The sequence below is a fragment of the Pongo pygmaeus genome, chromosome 2 (assembly GCF_028885625.2).
Source record: "Pongo pygmaeus isolate AG05252 chromosome 2, NHGRI_mPonPyg2-v2.0_pri, whole genome shotgun sequence".
Lineage (NCBI taxonomy): Eukaryota > Metazoa > Chordata > Mammalia > Primates > Hominidae > Pongo > Pongo pygmaeus.
In genome coordinates, this window is record NC_085930.1 from 162,398,081 (window position 1) to 162,416,827 (window position 18,747).

At 36.4% G+C, this 18,747-nt stretch overlaps 1 long non-coding RNA gene across 1 annotated transcript; it reads left to right on the forward strand.

Annotated features, from left to right (window-relative positions):
* Positions 1-547: 547 nt before the first annotated feature.
* On the forward strand, positions 548-18,687 carry LOC129033546 (uncharacterized). Its single transcript, XR_008501611.1, has 3 exons — positions 548-735; positions 2,070-2,161; positions 18,397-18,687. It is a non-coding gene; the product is annotated as an uncharacterized LOC129033546 (long non-coding RNA).
* Positions 18,688-18,747: the final 60 nt, after the last annotated feature.

Sequence of the window (18,747 nt, forward strand, 5' to 3'; positions counted from 1 at the left end):
TGGAGGATTAGGAGAAAGCTTAACAGAAGAGCTTCATTTGGGTTTTAAAGACTAGATGGAGTTTGCTGGATGGAACAGCAGTAGCAGCGTGTACAAATGCAAAGCTTCATGGAAGAGTACGCTGTGCTAAGGGAAGGCAAATGTGCCTGCAGTGTGACCAAGCTAGAAAGAAGAAATTTATCCAATAGCCACTGGATGTCATTGGAAAGTTTTACTACAAAATTCCTCCTATCAGTGTGTGGGATCAATGAGTATGATAAGAATAGACATTAAAAAATCATATAGGATCATATTGCAATTACAGTTTGGGAAAAAATTGTCTGATTAAGTTATGGTTAGTGGGAATCAATAGGAGGGGAAAGACTTCAGAGGACTCAGCAAATATAGGATGGAATAATGAGTTGCATTTATTTACTTATCCAATCTTTGTTAACACTTATTAGAAGCCTGGCACTGAATTAGGATTTAGAGAAACAAAAATGAATGGTGCAGTTCCTACCCCAGAGGGGCTCACAGTCTTGTGAGTCTGATTTTGCCTCAGGTTTAGAAAGGCCTGTGGAACATCTCAGAGCCTCTCAGTAGGAGCAGAGAAGTTACTGGGGAGTACATGTATGTGATCTGCAGAAGCTAGTCAGGATCCAACTTGCGTTTATTACATTTCCATGGATGTTCAGTTGCCTTCTTCTGCCTACTCCTGAGCTTTCATCCAAGAGAAATCAGTGTTTGCTTTACAAGGTAAAACATTGATTTAGCCTTCAGCCTAGACATTCTCTGCTTACTGAGCGCCATAGGCAACTTCATATCTACACTTTCATCCTGTCTCTTTCAACTCTACTCTTTCAAAAAAGAACTTTCCTATTAAACACTGTTATTCTGAACAATCTCTGGCTTTTTACATTTCTAGCCAAACTGTTTTCAAAATACCTGCTATTTCTTATAGACTTATAAAGTTTTTAACCCTTTTGAAATTATATTGAACTAGTCCTACCTTTTGATGTATTTAGTTTAGCAAGTATCAGGGACAGTTTTAAACTGATGCTTCAGTTTGTGGCTTTGTTATAGATGGAAGACTTGTGGCTGAAAATAGGGCTAAATCCTACTTCCTGAAGTTGCTTATTTTAGAGTCTCTAGAATCAGGTAGGCATGGATTTGATTCTCAGTTCTTAGTAACTACATGACCTTGAACAAATTAATTCATCTCTCCAAGTCCAAGTCTCCTCAATCTTAAAATGGGTCTAATACATCTAATACATGAGATGGTGTTTGGCTATAATGTGCAAGATACCAAAGATATAATAAGGTACAAAAACAGATACAGTCCTGGGAATACCCAACACCTAGATTTAATGTGTTAATATTTTACTAATTGTTTTTCAGATTTTTTTTTTTTTTTTTTTTTTTTTTGAGACGGAGTCTCGCTCTGTCACCCAGGCTGGAGTGCGGCGGCATGGTCTCGGCTCACTGCTAGCTCCGCCTCCTGGGTTCACGCCATTCTCCTGCCTCAGCCTCCCGAGAAGCTGGGACTACAGGCGTGTGCCACCACGCCCTGCTAATTTTTTGTATTTTTAGTAGAGACGGGGTTTCACCGCATTAGCCAGGATGGTCTGGATCTCCTGACCTTGTGATCTGCCAGCCTCAGCCTCCCAAAGTGCTGGGATTACAGGCGTGACAGACTTTTTTTTAAATAAATAAATGATATATATCAAGTGAACAATGTTTTTGAAACTTAATCGTCATTACTTGTAAATCGATTTCACTAATTTTAACTATTGCCAAGTATTTGATTTTATAAATGAAATAAATATGCAATCATTTATTTATCCATTCTTCCTATAATAGACATTAATGTTTCCATTTTTATATTACCAGAAATTCTGCAATAAATATTTCACACATGTTTATGTGCTCACACATATTTATCTTGTTCTTTCTCCCTGTATATATATCTAAATCTTGGTGAAGATTCTTTTTAGTTTTGAAAATACATATCAGAGTGCCTTTGCATTTCTCTCTGTGGACAATCATAATATCTAGAAGTAACGACTTTTTTTTTTTCCTTTCTTTGACAGACTTCCAGTTGCCTAACCCAAATGCCAATTTCATATGGGCACCCTGCCACTCTTCTAAAAGACTACATTTTTGCAGGCAATTTTGCAACCTGGTAACTTCATTCTGGTCAGTGAGATTTAAGCAAAGTGTTTTGTGGGACTTTAGGAAAGCCTCCTTAAATGGGAAAAGGTGAGCTTTTCTTCCTCACTACTTCCTTCCTAAAATTGCCTAGAATGAAAATGCAATGGCTGGGAGTTTACCTTGAACATAAGGCCATATGCAAAACTCATAGAGCAACAAGATAGAAGTATGGGTCCCTGAACACTGTGAAGCTGCCACATCAATCCTGCCTCTGGATTCTCATTCTCTTTCTCTTTCTTTTCTTTTCTTTTCTTTCTTTCTTCTTTTTCTTTCTTTCTTTCTCTCTCTCTCTTTCTATCTTTTTTTTGTGAGAGAGAAACTTCTATCTTATTTAAGGTATTATTATTTAAGATTTTTCTGTATATACAGCTGAAATCCTAATGGATACACTTTCCATTTCCTGTATCTCTTATCTTTTCCTTGAGCTATTGTGTTATCTTTGACCTCCAGGAAAATACTGAATAATAGTGTTCATTGCAGCCCTCCTTCTATTATTCTTACCTAGAATAGAAATGAATCAAAATCTTCTTCATTAAGTGTGGTATTTGAGTTTTCGATATTAGAGTTTTTCTAGATACCTTTTATTATTAAGGGAGAAGAAAATAAAAAGTACATCTTATCTATCTGTCATCGTTATATTTTATCTTAGTTAAAATCAGAGAAGTAGCCATTAACTACTAGTAGATAGTTGCATACATTAGATCTAACCATATATAAGCTTTTAAAGGCTGTTGTTCTTTTAAAATATTTCTCTTTATGTTTAATGTACAACAGGGACATTTATAATCCAAATATAGTCCATATGTACACGTAGCAAAATAAATCTTATAATAATAAGATTATAACAAAATAATATAGCATACTAGTGAAATAGCCACAATTAAAATTCCCATGTCAGGTTGGGCGCGGTGGCTCACGCCTGTAATCCCAGCACTTTGGGAGGCCGAGGCGGGCAGATCATGAGGTCAGGAGATCCAGACTATCCTGGCTAACACGGTGAAATCCCGTCTCTACTAAAAATACAAAAGAAATTATGGTGGCAGGCCCCTGTAGTCCCAGCTACTCAGGAGGCTGAGGCAGGAGAATGGCATGAACCTGGGAGGCAGAGCTTGCAGTGAGCCGAGATCGTGCCACTGCACTCCAGCCTGGGCGACAGAGCGAGACTCCATCTCAAAAAAAAAAAAAAAAAAAAAAAAAAAAAAAAAAAAAAAAAAAAAAAATCCCATGTCAGAGAATTCCTAGTATTACTTTGCAATTGACTTTGTTTGTTTGTTTGTTGTTTGCCTGGCATTACTACAGACAGAAGAAACAAACTTCATCTTATGAACAAAATATTCTTTTTGGTTAGGCATTCAATTTTTAATGACAGATTTCTGAACTTTGCTTTTAAAAAAGTAGGCTGGATAACTGAACACAAATAAATAACAAAAATTTCCAATCACATGGTACCTATAAAGAAGGTGCTGCCTTTATTTTAAAGAAAGGGAAACATTTATTAAAGACTTTTCAGAAGAAATAAAGAATAAGGAGGATCAGAATATCAAAACTTCAAAAGATGGATCAATAGGAGAGATTAATATTTTGATCTTTCCAAAATATTTGCTTGTTATATATACTGCAAAGTAACATCTATATTTTATTTCTTTTTAGAAGCCAAACACCTGTTAAATGTTACATACATACTCTAACATTTACTTTTAATGCATGTGCAAATACTTCACAATCTCCTCTTAAAATCCAACAAAGCGCCTGCCCACCCAGGTCTTTTCTATAATATTTTAAACACACATCTGAAGTTGTTGGCCATATGTGCTGGAACTCTAACTGCTGCTGTGTCTGAAGACACAGACAAGATTTGGATTAGCTACCCAATTTAGATTTTGAAAATTGTATGATCTTTGTGCTGAATAGAACCTCAAACCACAAAGGATTTGCAGTAATGACCCCATCAAAATATTCAGGTTTATAGAAATAGTACCAGTATACAAGTTTATTTTTGCTCTTAAATATAGTAATATTGGAATACATACTGTTTCAAGTCAGCTGTATCTTTTATGTTGTGTTCATGTTTCTCATCTCTTGATTCAACTACTTAGAATATAGCCTAAAGGAAGCAGATGGTAAGTGAGTGAATAAAGACCTGAATTCTAGTTCCATAATTATTTAGCTAAGTCCCAGAGATTGGTTGGTAGAGTAGGCTTTTTTTTTTCTCCCAGAGATAGTATATATGAATCCTCTCCAAGGTTGCTAATACTAATGATAATCTTCACTATATAACTCTGTTTAAACAAAGCACATATTTCTGGAAAAATTACCAGGGTATTTTTGTCATTTTGCAATGAAAATAAATAAGATCATTCCACTTCCGCAATTGAAAGGATGTCAGAGGTTATGAGGAAAGTCAAACAGAAGTTTGAAATTTTATTTCAAGAATTACCATACAGTAATTTTCAGTCAATCCATATTCTCAGATGTCTTGTGGCACCTGTTTATATCATCCAAGGTAGAGCAGATGGAGTTACTACAGGTGAGGCTGAATTTAGGAAACAGGAAAATGCCACAATATTTATGCACTGATGGATCTGAAATTGAATCATATGAAATTTCAATATTTGAGTTTCTGACTTTCAAAATGACAATTTCATTTTGTTCAACCCAACATTAATGGCTAATATTTATTAAGCAGTAAGGGTTTTATATGTATTCAATCACTTATTCCTCACAGCTATGCAGTGTGGCAGTAATTATAGTAACCCTTCCCATTTGAGAGATGATAAAATGAGCCACAAAGGGGTCAGAAATTTCCCTTAGGTCACAGAGCTAGTAAGTCTTAGAGCTGGGTTTAGGATCCAGGTGCTCTGTGTTTGATGCCCAGGCTCTTTACCTGCACTACACTGGTTATATATTTAGCCCACAGAATATAAATAAGGTCAAATTCATATTCCAGTTCTGGATGGCAAAATGCCCCAAATTTCTATCCATTGACCTAAAGGTAAAGCTAAATTCCAGACCCATGTATATGACTTCCTCTTGGACAGCTTCACCCGTATGTACTTCAGATTTTTTCCACTCAACATCTCCAAAAAGAAACTTATTCTCTTTCTCCACACTGCTCAGTAGCCCATGCTAGAATTTTACGTTTTTCTTGGACTCCTCCTTAATTTCAAGTTCATTCAGTTACCAGGTTCAGTCATATCTATTTCCTTATCTCTTTCATACCTACCTTCTTCCCTCCACCTCTACAACCAGAATTTCTCACCTGCACAACTATAATAGGCTTCTATTTTTCTGCCTATGTCGACCATTGGTCTGCCTCAGTTCAATAATCCATCAATCACTGCGTGAATTTTTGAACATGTAAATCTGATCATGTTATACTCCCTCTTTCCTGCTGGATAATTTGTATATAACTTATATTATTCTGCAACTCTTCACTGGTTTTTCCCATTCCTACTAGTCTCAAGTTCCATGCAGGGAGTATTAGCCTATTACATTTTGTAGTCACATTAATATACGTATAATAGTGCTATGTTAAATGTGTGTAAATTGTGATTTATAATCAATTTCCTTATGTAATTGAGGTGCTTGTCACTTACATTAAAGTGTTCATTTCAATTTCTCAAATTATTTGCTTTTGTATTTTTCTACTTTAAAAGTATTTCAGGTCATTTGTAGGTACATTACAGAGCATGAAATGGTGCCACATGACTTATAATTGGCATAAGGCTTCACTTTGCGATTGGGCAGATCAACCTTCTATGACTTATTAATTCTTATTTCTACTATAAACTGATATTTTTAAGGCTATTGGCATAGCATTTTTATATTAACCCCAGTTCTTGTGGGGTTAGACTGTCGTTTCTTCAGAAAGGACAGATTAAACAAAGTGAAGTCAATTTCTTCACAATTTCCTACATATAGATGTCACTGGCATATTGAGCATTTTGCTCATGTGTTCAGATGCACATACTCACAATTGCGTTTGTTATCCTCTTACTCCTCACTAGAGATAAATAACCTAGTTGATTGGAGTGTGCCAGTATGTTGTGATTTGTCATGTAAAACCTAATTTTTAATTAAATGTAATTTTACTTTTTCAGTGTGTTGGTTTGTAATATTCCTTATAGCTGAAACTAAGATGAGTAAGCTGTCTATGCTTGGGGTCCTTGGGGTGTTCTATAATGTTTAGATCCTTTTGGTTAAATTTCATGAGAATTAGAGGTAATGTGGCATTGGAGGAGGATGGCATTGATGTGTCAGCAATTAATAAGAAACAGAATAGAGACTGGTCTGGCTTCTTTCTTAAAAAGTCGCAGGAAAATATACAGCACCAGAGCTTTTACTAATGGGTAGGCCTGGTTCTACTAGACAAAGAACATAAGTATCACCCTTCTTCCTCTATAATAATTTAGAATGAGTTCATTCAGGTCCCATTTGCATCTCCTTGTCCTTTCTCACTGCCAGTATCATATCTGAGTTACTCATAACCACATGAAAAAACATTTTACTACCCTTCCCGCCACATTGAGCTGCAAGTGACTTCTGAGACTATCTCAGGCTGTCTGATTAGACACTCCACAGCAATTTCTCCTGTTTGCCTGGGCTTAAGGGAATGCTGTGAGGCCAGCCCTCACCCTGGGGTGCACTTCGAAAGTGAGACAAAGTTATTCTGAGACTTCCATCACCTCTACATCACTAGTCCTGCAGTCTGCCTCTAGATGGGGGACAAGGAATAGATTCCTATCTGACCAACATCTAACTCTTGTGTTTTTCCTCTCTTTTCTTTTAACCCTTTATTTAGCATGCTTTATTTAGTCTCAGGGACAGTAAAAACAGGCTTGAGCTAGTCTTATATTCTTCTAGATCATCTTCCCTTATGCCTGGTCCTTGGCTTTTTATTTTCAAAAGTCAGTAATTTAAGAAATAAAAGGTATCCAAATTGAAAAGGAGGAAGTCAAATTGTCTCTGTTTGCAGATTACATTATCTTATATACAGAAAAACCTAAAGACCCCACCCAAAACTGTTAGAACTAATAAATTCACTAAAGTTGCAGGATACAAAAGTAATATAAAAATCAGTAGCATTTTTATACATAATCCACAAACTAGCTGAAAAAGAAATCAAGAAGTCAATCACATTTACAATAGCTACAAAAATACCTAGGAATAAATTTAATCAAGGATGTGAAAGACTTCTATAAGAAAAACTGAAAAACACTGATGAAAGAAATTGAAGAGGATACAAACAAATGGGAAGACATCCCATGCCGATGGATCAGACAAATTAATATTGTAAAAATGATAATACCATCCAAAGCAATCTGCAGATTCAATGCAATCCCTGTCAAAATACCAATGGCCTTTTTCTAAAATTTGTATGGAGCTGCAAAAGACCAGGACTAGCCAAAGTAATCCTAAGCAAAAAGAACAAAGCTGGAAGTATCACTACCAGACCTCAGAATATACTACAAAGCTGTAGTAACCAAAATAGCATAGTATCGGCATAAAAACAGACACATAGACCAATGGAACAGAATAGAGGACCCAGAAATTAATTCACACATCTATAGCTAAATGATTTTTGACAAAGGCAAGAACACTCATTGGAGAAAGAATAATCTCTTTGATAAATGGTGCTGGGAAAATTGAAATTCATGTGCCAAAGAATGAAAGTAAACTCCCACCCCTCACTCTATACAAAAATCAACTCAAAATAGATAAAAGATCCAAGTGTAAAACTTGAAGCTATAAAACTATTTGAAGAAAACAGAGAAACTTCTTCAGGACATTGGTCTGGGAAGATATTTGATGATAAGGCCTCAAAAACTAGGCTGGACGTGGTGGCTTATGTCTGTAATCCCAGCACTTGGGGAGGCTGAGGAGGGTAGATCACCTGAGGTCAGGAGTTTGAGACTAGCTTGGCCCACATGGTGAAACCCCATCTCTACTAAAAACACAAAAATTAGCTGGGCATGGTGGCACACGCCTGTAGTCCCAGCTACTCAAGAGGCTGAGGCAGGAGAATCACTTGAACCTGGGAGGTGGAGCTTGCAGTGAGCAGAGATTGTGCCACTGCACTTCACTCCTGGGCAACAGAGCGAGACTCTGTCTCAAAAAAAAAAAAAAGAAAAAAAGGAAAAAAAAAAAAAAAAGAAAAGAAAAAACAAAAACCCACAGGTAACTACAACAAAAATAAACACACAAGATTATATGAAGCTAAAAAGCCTCTGCACAGCAGCAAAGGAAACAATTAACAGAGTGAAAAGACAGTCTACAGAATGGGATAAAATATTTGCAAACTGCTCATTCATGGGGTATTGATATCCAGAATATTCAAGGAATTCAAACATCTCAACAGCAAAAACAACAATCAGTTTAAAAAATTGGTAAATAATTTGAACAGACATTTCTCAAAAGACATACAAATGGCCAACAAATATATGAAACAATGCTCATCAGAGAAATGTAAATCAAAACCCCAATGAGGTATCATCTTATGCCGGTTAGGATGGCCTATTAGCAAAAAGACAAAAAAATAACAAATGCTAACAAGAATGTGGAGAAAAAGGAACTCTTACATACTGTTGTTGGGAATGCAAACTAGTACAGCCACTATGAAGAATAGTTTGAAGTTTCCTGAAAAAACTACAATAGGACTGCCTATGACCCAGGAATCCCACTATGGGGAATCTATCCAGAGAAAAGGAAATCATTGTTTTGGAGAGACATCTGCACCCCCACATTTATTGCAGCACTATTCACAATAGCCAAGATGTGGAATCAACCTAGGTCTCCATCAACAGATAAATGAATAAAGAAAATATACCATACACATTTGATGAAGTACTATTCAGACATAAAACACAATGAAAATCTGTCATTTGTGGCAACATGGATGGGCTGGAGAACATTATGTTAAGTGAAATAAGCCAGAAAAAGAAAGTTAAACATTGCATGTTCTTGTTCGTATGTGGAAGTTAAAAAAAGTTGATCTCATAAAAGTAAAAAGTAGAACAGAAAGTACCAGAGGCTGTGAAGGGTAGAAGGAAGGGAAGAATAGGGGGAAATTTGTTAAAGGATAGAAAATTATAGCTAGATAAAGGGAATAAATTCTACTGTTCTGTACCACTGTAAGATGTCTATATTCAACACTAATATATAGTTTCCAATATCTATAAGGAAGATATTGAACATTCTAATCCAAAGAAACAATGAATACTTGAAGTGATGAATATGCTAATTATCCTAATCATATTGTATTAGGGTTCTCTAGAGGGATAGAATAGGGTAGATATATAAAGGATATACCCTATCTCTAATATGTACCCTATCTCTAATAGAGTAGATATATAAAGGAGTTTATTATAAAGTATGAACTTAAATGATCACAAAGTCCCACAATAAGCTGTCTGCAAGCTTGAGGAGCAGGAGTGCCAGTCTGAGTCTTAAAATTGAAGAATTCGGAGTCTGATGTTTGAGGGCAGAAAGCATCCAGCAAGGGAGAAAGATGTAGGCTGGGAGGCTATGCCAGTCTTGCATTTTCATGTTTTTCTGCCTGCTTTGTATTTGGTGGCAGCTGATTAGATTGTGCCCACCAGATGAAGGGTGGGTCTGCCTTCCCCAGCCCACTGACTCAAATGTTAATCTCCTTTGGCAATATCCTCACAGACACACCCAGGAACAATACTTGCATCCTTCAATCCAATCAAGTTGACACTCAGTATTAACCATCACATCACTGTCCATTCTATGTATTGAAACATCACTACAAACTCCTTGAGTATGTGCAATTATTATTTGTCAATTAAAAATACAAATTTTAAAAAATGTCAAGAATTTGCCTTACCTGCCATTGTTTCTGTTGTGTCATCCCTTCCCAGAGGAGAATAAGTACTGACTATTCTTACTGTTTATTACTGCTTAAAGGAGGAAATGTAGTTAAAAATACAGAGGAAAAAAAAGTAGTTACTATATCAGAAGTTTTTTGCACTACAGGCAATTTTATTTTGGTTGTTTTATCATAGTTTTAATCTTAGTCATTGCTATAGTAAAAACTCAATGGTTAATTAAAGTTAATATTTTTAGTATTGGCAAAAAATTACAAGAACAAATTTTAAAATATTTAACCTTTTTACAACCCCAATGTCAGAATTACAATGTACCTGGAATAGACTTCCTATCTGTGTTTCAATTGGTTTATGTTATATATGTATTTTTTTACATAGTAAGTAAAAATCATTTGTAATTAGGAAACGAATGAACCAGGCTATGTAGGCGCCTAACATTATGCATATATTTAAGTTACACTTTATTACTCATTTGCTTTAACAAGTTAAATCTAGCAGTGTCATTCTTTTAATGTGTGCATTTTAAACTAATGAGAATTTATTTCACTGTGCTGTAGAATAAAATGTCAAATAAGGAGAAGCCACAAATATTTATTTTATTTATGGGTCATAGCATTCTCAAAAACTTTATCTAGAAATTAAAAAGTTGAAATAGAAAAAAAAACCCTAAGCAAAAAGAGTTTAAGAAGTGCTAGATCAGGAACAGAAAACCGAACATCACATGTTCTCCCTCCTAAGTGTGAATTCTCACTCATTGGGAGGGACACAGGGAGGGGAACATCACACACTGGGGCCAGTTGGGGGTGGGGGCAAGGGGAGGGAGAGTATTGGGACAAATACCTAATGCATGTGGGGCTTAAAACCTAGATAACAGGTTGATGGGTGCAGCAAATCACCATGGCACATGTATACCTATATAACAAACCTGCACGTTCTGCACGTGTATCCCAGAACTTAAAGTATAATTTAAAAAAAAAAAAAGAAGAAGTGCTAGATCCTTTCAGCTGGTTTCTGAAACCAGCTACCTAAGATATTTGGTGTACTTTTATTCCTGTCAGTTCTAGCAAAGATTATGGAAAAACAAATAATTTGTAAATGCTGAGAATTGTACTTACTTCAGAGGATTATTGTAAGAATTAGTTGAGAAACCCAGAGCCTGGCACATGATAAATTCTCAATAAATGCATAATAAATATGTTCTTGATGGCATCTGGAAGGAAACTGTATCAGAAAAAGGACAAAACTGTTCCTGATCCTGTACAGAAAGTAAGACCTCCTGGACTGTGATGTCTGTAGAGGGTTAGGTGCCAGGGTTCGCAGAGCACATAGCTTTAATGGGAAGGGAAGCTCATTCAGGGAGAACAAGGAGAGTTAGGACAGGTGCCGAGAATCTAACAGGATGGGGAATGCAGAGGATTGTGAACACAGGCAGGAGACTTTTGGCCTGCCAGAGAACAGCCAAGGTGTGCAAAACATGAAGCAACTTCCAAAAAGTGAAGATTCACAGGCAAGGGAAAGAGAAAGAATAAAGGGAAAGTACACTTAGAGGATATTGTAGGGAGGGCAGCAAAGCTCTAGCAATAAGACAGTAAGACACTGAGTAAATGACAGGTTTCCAGCTGAGCTCTTCCTTCTATAGAAGCAGAAACAGATCAAGAGCAAGACCCAGACACTGACAAGAAAATGTCTAGCTGTTAAAATCCACTTAGGATTAGTTATCAAAATTAAAATAGATATGGTACTTTTAAAAAAGGCATTAATGCATATTATATAATTATACTGTATGATTATTCTTAAGTGCACATTTATCTTTCTTATTAAAGTTTCAGTTAAGAATTCTGAGAAATGATTATATTTTTATAAACCATCTGGTTTAGCTGTAGGCAAACTCAGGGAAAAATATGTCTGATGAGGTTAATCTTTTTCATTCCCCAACAAATCAGAACAAAGGCTGAGGAGAAGGAGGAATGTTCAGAATTGAAACAATGAACGTAAATGTACTTAAATATTTGTATATAAAATTTTTGACATTTAAACATTACTTGAGAACCATTTTTCTTCACCACAATTATGTTAAATCTTCCATCATTTTATATATGATCAAATGTGATATGACATTAAGTCACTATTTTGAGGTAATTAGTACATTTAAGACCACAGTCATTTGGGGAGCTAACAGTGGGGGACTTCATAAACTAAAGTCCTTGAATTGTATTTCCATGAAGCATGTGGAGAATGATTAATTGAAGACCACCACCTACATGCAATAATACTGTTTTCCCTCATTCTCTGCCTCCTTGTTTTTACATCTTCTGTCCCATTTTCTCTTCACTCTGTATGATTATAACCCCTTCCCTCCCTGATATCATCACTTAATATTTACTGCTTTTCTTTCCAAAAAAGTACACTAAAGAGAAAAAAAGTCAAATGTTGTAGAATCATCAATTCTTTGTTTAATGGTATCAATGCTCTGTTTAATAGTATTATTGAAATTTAAAGAAGTAACTTAATTTAGGTTCAATTTAAATTGTTTACTTGTCTTGGATTCTTATTAGCACCTCTTTTTTTTTTTTTTTTTTTAGATGGTGTCTGGCTCTGTCATCCAGGATGGAGTGTAGTCACGCAATCTCGGCTTACTGCAACCTCTGCCTCCTGGGTTCAAGTGATTCTCCTGCCTCAGCCTCCTGAGTAGCTGGGATTACAGGCACCAGGCACCATGCCTGGCTAATTTCTGTATTTTAGTAGAGATGATGTTTCACCATGTTGGTCAGGCTGGTCTTGAAATCCTGACCTCAAGCGATTCACCTGCCTTGGCCTCCCAAAGTGCTGGAATTACAGGCATGAGCCACCGTGCCTGGCCTTATTCTTACACATGTAACTCATTATTTAATAACATTTAATTTCTGGCTTTTCTAATTCAACCTTAGAATGAAAGTCATTAGTTTAGCAGTGGACCAGTAGCTGTGCACAGAGCAAAGTCGTTGTCCTTATGGAGTGCATATTATAGAAGGGGATATAGAAAAAATTTAGAGAAATATAAGATACAATTTTAGGTACTGATGGGTGTTATAAGAAGAAATATAGAGAGTATGAATTGAGAAAATGATGGGCAGGAACTTGTTTTAGACAGAGTTGGTGTGTGAAAGCGAACAAGAAAGGGAAGAATGTAGAGTTCAAAAGGACATAGCTCATGGAGAGCCTTAGAAGTCTTGGTGAGGATTTTATTCTGCGTTTGATGAGAATCCATTGGAGGGATAATGTCAGAAGATTGATAATATGATTTACACTTAAAAAGAATTGCTTTGGCTTCTGTAGCAATATGAAGAGGAACATCAAAGAGGAAGACAAGTCAAGATTATGCAGAAGTTAGAAGAGGAAGGGGTGGGAAATGGTCAGGTTTGAGCTATGTTTAGAAGTAGAGATGATGGTATTTGATGATGATATTTGGACACTAGATGATTAGTTTAGTACTTAAAGTCATAAAAATCTTAAATGAGTTTTTGTTTAATAGAGGGTATAGCTCTCATCCTCCCATATAAATGCCGTCTGCCTGGCCCATCTTCTACATGGTACCTCATGCAAAGAAATCTAACATTCTAATAAATGCACCACAAGAAATTCAAAGTTTTCTTGGAAAGTAACATGACCAGTTATCTTAACATCCCCTTTCACCACCTCCTTTTCCCTCTGTTTCTTATGTGGCTCAGTAGCCACACCACATTCTCCCTCCTCCCTCTCCCCTCAGCTCTCGCTGAGTTCAATCAGCATCAACTCATCTCTCTCTCTTCCTCTCCTCTTGTCCGTTGGGGGTCTCTCCTTCTACCTATTTTGACTTGAAACACTCTTGGCTTCCTCAAAGATGAAGTGAGGTGCTGCTTTGGATGTCTTAGATTACTCTTCTTTGCCCATCACCCACTCAGCACAGTGGAGGCCAGGCCAGCGGACACCATGTCAGCAAGGTCTCCTAAGCCTCAAAGGTCAGGGGATGAGGGGAAGGGTTTGAGACTCATACACTAATACCTGTTGCCTCTTCTACGCTTATTATTAGCCAAGAGCCAGAAAGCACAGGTCTAAAACACCTGGAAATCAGTTTAACTTCAATTTGAACTAGAAATGTCTAATAGGACATTTTGAGAAACAATATCTAAAAGTAATCATCTTGCTTTAAATACTTACTTGTATTCATAAATAATTGTTTTACAAATCAAACAATTATTCTTACGGCATAAAATACATCATGTGTCATTTAGGTATGCAATGTTTTAAACTTTCAACTGATTTAGGAATCATTATTTTAAAATCTCTAATTCGCGGGGACTGGACTCTTCCTTATTTTGATAATTCTATTTGTAAATTTTTATTTCCTTTTTAAGTTGTAGGTTTTTGTATTAATTTTTCTAAATTTATTTTTATTCACTCAACTATTGTAAAATATGATTGGGCTGGGCGCAGTGGCCCATGCCTGTAATCCCAGCAGTTTTGGAGGCCGAGGCAGGTGGATCACCTGAAGTCAGGAGTTTGAGACCAGCCTGGCCAACATGGTAAAACCCCATCTCTACTAAAAATACAAAACCTAGCCAGGCATGGTGGCGTGTGCCTGTAATCCCAGCTGCTTGGGAGGCTGAGGCAGGAGAATTGCTCAAATCCAGGAGGCGGAGGTCGCAGTGAGCCAAGATCATGCCATTGCACTCCAGCCTAGGCAACAAGAGCAAAACTCTGTCTCAAAATATAGATATATATATTTATTATACCAGCTGATTAGTATTTGCAAATACCTATGTAATTCTTTGCTTATAAAATTTTGTACAGCTATGCTTTGGTGAGATATATGTTTAATACCAAATAGAGCAAAAGAACTATTAAATAAGATATATCTTTCTGAATGTTTTAATGAGTTATATAGTAATAATTTCTATTCCCTATAATATACTCAAAATTGCTTATAGCACATTACGTACGGTACTATGATTGTGACTTTTTTTTTTTTTTTTTTGAGACAGGTTCTTGCTCTGTCACTCAGACTGCAGTGCAGTGTTACAATCTCAGATCACTGCAACCTTCGCCTTCCAGGTTCAAGTGATTCTCATGCCTCAGCCTCCAGAGTAGCGGGGAATACTGGCAAATGCCACCACCCCTGGATAATTTTTATATTTTTAGTAGAGACAGGGTTCTACCATGTTGGTCAGGCTGCTCTTGAACTCCTGACCTCAAGTGATCTTCCCACCTTGGCCTCCCAAAGTACTGGGATTACAGGTGTGAGCTACTGCACCTGGCCTGATTGTGACTTTAAACCCTCTTATTTTGAAAAAGAAAAGTTATCTGAACAAGGCCTTTTTCTCCCCTCTATTTTCACTTTTTTCAACTATATAACCTCTTATTATGAGCTTGCTAAATACTGTCCTATATGAATATATATATAAGTATGTATTTAAACTAGACATGCGGTTTCTGGCTCTTGGATAATAATAAATACAGGAGAGGCAACAGGTTTCAGTGTATGAGTCTCCAAGCCTGCTCCTTATTCCCTGACTTTTGAGGCTAAGGTAGCCTTGCTGCTGCAGTGGCTGCTGGACTGGCCTCCACTGTGCTGAGTGGGTGGTGGGTGGGCAGAGAAAAGAAATCAAAGACACCAAGAGCAGCACCTCAATTCACCTTAAATATATAAGAAGGCCTTTTTTGAGACACAAATGAAACATAATTGCTTCTCGTACTTAATGTTTTGTCATTAACATTTTCCTCTGTCAATAACATCTATTTTAAAATGGAATACTTTTGGAAAGTGAGAAGAGTTCTGAAGAATACAAAAAAGGATATTGTGCTCCCAAGCAATTCAAGAGAGAGTAGTGTACTAAATTAGACTACAGGGACGGGGAAGTTTCACTAAGGAGGTATCTGAACTGAGAAGCTACGACGGTCAATTTTGTGTCAACTTGACTGGGCCATGGGATGCCCAGACATTTGATCAAACATTATTCTTGGAGAGTCTGTGAAGGTTATCCTGGATGAGATTAACATTTGAATTGGTAGACTGAGTATAGAAGATTGCCCTCCTTAATGTGAACGTGTCTCATCCGATCAACTGAAGAAGTGAATAGAACAAAAAGGCTAAGTACAAGAGAACTTCTCTTGCCTGACTGGGTGAACTGAAACATCAGTCTTCTCCTATCTTTAAACTCATTGACTGAATAACTGCCTCTTCTTGGGTCTCAAGCCTACCACTTCTTAGATTGGAACTAGTACTGTTGGCTCTCCTAGTTTTCATACCTTTAGACTCAACCTAGAACTCATACCATTTGGCTCTCCTTGGCCTCCAGTTTGCCTACTGCAGATCTTCTAACTTTCTAGCTTCCTAAATCACATGAGCCTTTTTTTTTTTTTTTAAAGATGGAGTCTCGCTCTGTCGCCCAGGCTGGAGTGTAGTGGCGTGATCTCAGCTCACTGAAACCTCCACCTCCTGGGTTCAAGCAATTCTCCTGCCTCAGTGTCCCGAGTAGCTGGGACTACAGGTGCCCACCACCATGCCCTGGCTAAATTTTGTATTTTTAGTAGAGATGGGGTTTCACCATGTTGGCCAGGCTGGTCTGGAACTCCTGACCTCAGGTGATCCACTGCCTTTGGCCTCCCAAAATGCTGAGATTACAGGCATGAGCCATCGCACCCAGCCACCACTTTCTTATAATAAGTATTTTTACATGTATAAAATAAAGATATATGTGTGATCTATATCTATATATTTAATATCTAATATGTACATACTCTATAAGAAGAAGCAAAATAGAATTATAATTCATTTCCCCTCTCTTATTTTTGTGTTCTCATTTATATGTGGTATGCTGATCAATACTACTGCTTCAAGTTGATTTACAGTGAAAACATAACAATTTGATAAACATACAATCTGTTTTTAAAAATTGATCATTTAAAAAAGGTAGATTTCATTTTTCTTATGTACTACTTAAAATGCAAGGAATTACTTTCACCAACAGAGCCTACAAAGGTACTAATTGATTTGTAGGACTGGTTAAGTGCAGGAGAGAGGCATTTTCTTGGGTAGATGCTTATGAATTCTTTTTGTATAGTATGTTTTATAAGAAAAGGTATCTTGAAGGCACTGAGGATGTCGTATTTGACACACATTCAATAAAATCTATGCAGAGTAAGAATCTGATATAATGGGCTCACTTTATGTTTTTATCAGAATTTATTTATTGAATAAATATTTATTGAACATCAACTACGTGCCAGCTCTGTTCTTTATGCTGGAGATAGAAAAAAGAACAACACAGACAATGTTCCTGACTTCTATAAGTGGGTATTCTACTACAGGGACAGATAATCAACAAATAAGCAATGCAAACAAATTAGTATATGATATATAAATTATATATATATCTCTCAAATGATTATGATTAGTGTCCACAGTGAAACAAGTAGGGTGCTGCTGTGATAGAGAATAATGGAAGAAACATAACTAGAAAGGGCCTATCTGAGGAAGCAACATTTATAATCATGATGATCTTTTCTAATAGCACAATGTCTTTAGTTTTCATCTTTTTCCTCCCATTGATATTACTGATCTGGAGAATGATTTATTTTAATATGCCAAGGATTTTTTGTTTGGATTCAGGGGGACAGATGCAGGGTTGTTATATGGGTATACTGTGTGATGCTAAGGTTTGGGTTACGGATGGTTTAGAGAGTGATTTAATAATACTTTTCATATGGATTCTATTTCAATATACGCTTCTCAATTTCTTAACTTTAAGTCACAAATATATTTCATAATCCAAGCCCTTTTAGTTCAGACATTCATGTTATAGAACTTTTACAACTTAATTTATTGGTGAAGCCAATGTTTACTCTGTATGTCTTAATGTGATTAATTTTAATTTGTATCAATTATTGGCATATATTTCTGATTTGCTTTGTTTCCCCTGCTAGATTGTTGGCTCTATGAGGCAGGAAACATATCTAGCTCCAGTGTCCAGAATAGGGGTTTACACATAAAAAGGAGTTAAATATTTTTTGAAGGAATTGCCTGAAAGAAATTTCTATGATGAATATTAACAGAATGATCTAATCATTATTACACTTATTTTTTTTTCCAGATAGGGCCTGACTTTGCAGATGTTAAATTCTTTCTACTCTTGACTTACAATCTTAACTCCCTCTTTCTAAATGTGAAGGCTGGGAACTTTAGGGAAAAAATCAGCAACAAGAAAAATTTCTCTGATCTTTCCCATGCCAAAGAGTTGGTGATGAAGAAAAGCTATTTCTGAGGACTGAGTATGCATCATCTGTGCTTGGCTTTCTCTGCTACCTTTAATATTCTATTGAAAGTCCCTCTTTCGTTAAACAGGAAAGAAGATTCAAGGAGGAACTGAAATAGAGAGAGGCTCCTTTGCAAACCGGTATCAAATAGATCCCAGTCACTTGTAACATCTGCCCTACCATTGGAATAACATAATGAGAGGCCTGGGCAACCCAGAGAGAAGTGTAAATGACAGCAGTTACTAATAAGAACACTGTTGAATTTTGAAAAACTTTTGCATGCTTTAATTTCTCCACATTTTAAGTAATTATACTAATTATGAGAGTGCTGTTATTAATTGTTTGGTCACAAATAAAAACAAAAGTCATTTCAAATATATATCTGACTTTACTGCTTTCCTATAGAGAATTGCTTTCCACAGTGAATTACTTTTCATGT